A 2,972-nucleotide genomic window follows, 5' to 3' on the forward strand; every position below is an offset into this window, starting at 1 on the left:
GTTGCCCCTTAATTGGTTTTGCTATATAATTAGGCAAATTTTAGAAGTTTCCTGATTAGGTTACAAGTTTCTGGAATCATCGTCCATTGCTTTTGTGTCACCCTTTGGAATCTTCTGCCCTCTGATGATGATGATGATGATGATGATGATGATGATTATTTTAAAGATTTTATTTATTTACTTGACAAAGAAAGAGAAATTGCAAGTAGACAGAGCAGCAGGCAGAGAGAGAGGGGGAAGCAGGCTCCCTGATGAGCAGAGAGTTGGACACAGGGCCAGATCCCAGGACCCTGAGACCAAGACCTGAGCTGAAGGCAGAGCCTTAACCCATGAAGCTACCCAGGGGCCCCTTACCCTCTGATTATTATCCTTCCCTTCCCATGCTTCTTGTTTGTGTGTGCTGCTAAACAGCAATTTCAGCCTGCTTCCTGCCACTATGACTAAGAGGATCCAAAGGACTTTCTTGATTCTATAATGTTTCTGTCTTCCCTAAGTAAATGCTGGTGATGTTTCTGCATATGTGACTCATTTAGGAAGTGTGTGGATCTTCTGGGAATCTTCTTGGAGCCTATGAGTTAGACAAAAGACTCACCTGCAGATTATTCAAGATAAACTGTTTTCCACCTTGACTTTCTACTGAGGGAAAATGTGCTTCTTTTTCTTGGAAGCCCTACTATTTAACTGAATGGATCTATGATGTTTACATTTAAAATCTCTAAGGGTTTTTGTCTTTGACCTCATATTTAGACCATGTTTTTATTGCAGAATCCTGGATGTGAATTTTGCTTGGAAGTCATTTGTTGGAAGTTATTTCTTTATTTTAGTATCAAGTACCTTTGAAGGGGCAGAGGATTTTCAAAATTCTTGAAATTTTATTTAATAGTTTTTTCTTCAATTTGTCTCTTCTCTCACATTTTACTATATGAAGCAAGAAACAGGTGATGTCTTCAAGGCCCCGGTTAAAATATTAGATAGATACAGTTCATTAGGCACATTTGCTGTACTCCATTTAAATGTTATGTCACTGCGTAACAAGAATACTCACTTCTGCCATTTCAGTAGGATAGGTGTCACTGTCCTTTAAGCACTCATCAGCAACTTCCTCAAGTCTAAAATTCCATGCTGTGTTCTAGTCATCTTTACTTTTTTGCAAACACTTTTCTAAAAGTTCTTTGCTTCATCCATGGTGTATTCTAGGCATCTTGATTTTTGCAAACTCTTTTCTAAAAGTTTATTGTTGCATCCCAAATCCACTTCCATATTTTAGGTGTTTGTTGCTGATACCTATTGGTACCAAAATCTATATTGGCTACCTATTACTATATAACAAATTTCCAGAAAATCTTTGTTTTTCACAGTTTGTGTGATATTGGGTTAAGAATCAGGTACAGCTAGCTAAGTGCCTTTGCTGGAGTGCTTTCATATATTTACCTTACTGACAAGTTGCTGCCTGGGGTTGTGGTCTGGAAATTCAGTTGCAGAGGTGGGCAGTGATCTGAGTCCATGTGTATCCATGTGTTTTTGTCAGGACTTGTTTTCTTGCCACATGGGCTTCTTAACTTGGATGCCTCATCACAGGGGGTCTGATTTCCCCTAGGGTAAGTAAGCTAAGAAAGAGAAAGAAAGAAAACATCCAAGGGTGTTTTATGTGCCCTCAAAGAAGGTACAGTTTAATTCCATCCCTTCTTCCATATTCTGTTCATGTTAATAAGTTCACTTCATATTCAAAAAAAGAGAAAGGGTACTCGAAGATGTGTATCATTTAAGGCCTTCCATCTTCCTACCTATCATTTCAACCCTTTCATCTAATTAATTTGCTTTTACTTCATGTGTGGGGAAACATATCCCGAATCACTTTAATGTATTCAGAAACACTGGGAGTTGTCCCTAAAAACAACTAAGTAACAACTACAATATTTCTTTTTTTTTATAATCTTTTTAAAGATTTTATTTATTTATCTAATAGAGAGAGATCATAAGAAGGCAGAGCAGCAGACAGACAGAGAGAGAGGTAAAGCAGGCTCCCCGCTGAGCAGAGAGCCTGATGTGGGGCTCGATCCCAGGACCCTGAGATCATGACCTGAGCCAAAGGCAGAGGCTTAACACACTGAACCACCCAGATGCCCCAAACTACAATATTTTTAAAATTTACCCTGAACCACTTACCAACATAATAAAAATGAAGATATAAATGGGTAATTCAAAACATATGTAAAAGAGTTTTTGGTATCATGTTGCCTCAAATGTGATTTTTATGATCAAATATTGTTAATGTCAGCTGTTTTGTGTACTTTTGAGAATTAAATGAGCTACCTGAAGTAAAGAACATAATATAATACCCACCAACTATTAGAGCTTAATAGATATTAACCATTACTCCTCTATTATTGTTGCTATTCATTTTTTAGAAATGCAGAAAATCTTTTTAAAATAGTTCTTGAAACAGATTTGGTCTTTTTCGTAGGTCTTTTTTTTTTTTTTTCTTTTTCTCCTACAGCCAAATGCTATAAAATAGATGGTTAATAAGTCATGTTTGAATAGGTATTGCCTTCCGGAATTTTTAAAAGGATTTTGTTTATTTATTTTAGAGAGAGAGAGTGAGAGAGATCATGCATGCAAGCAGGGGGAGGGAAAGGGACAAGCAGATTCTGCATTGAGTGCAGAACCCAACACATGGCTTGATCTCATGACCCTGAGATCATGACCTGAGCAGAAATCAAAGGTTGGATGCATAACCAACTGAGCCACCCAGGTGCCCCACCTTCTGAAATGTGAGGTGAATAAATACATTTGACTTATACCTGAATTATTCCAAGTAAAGGACCTGAAGACCTTATAATCTAAATTTTAAAAAAATTATTGAAACATAACATTCAGAGTGTCAATACTAAAAGACACATATGAGGGGTGCTTGGGTGGCTCACTTGGTTACGTGACTGCTTTCAGCTCAGATCATGATCCGAGGGTGCTTG

Source organism: Mustela erminea, chromosome 3, assembly GCF_009829155.1.
Source record: "Mustela erminea isolate mMusErm1 chromosome 3, mMusErm1.Pri, whole genome shotgun sequence".
Taxonomy (NCBI): Eukaryota; Metazoa; Chordata; class Mammalia; order Carnivora; family Mustelidae; genus Mustela; species Mustela erminea.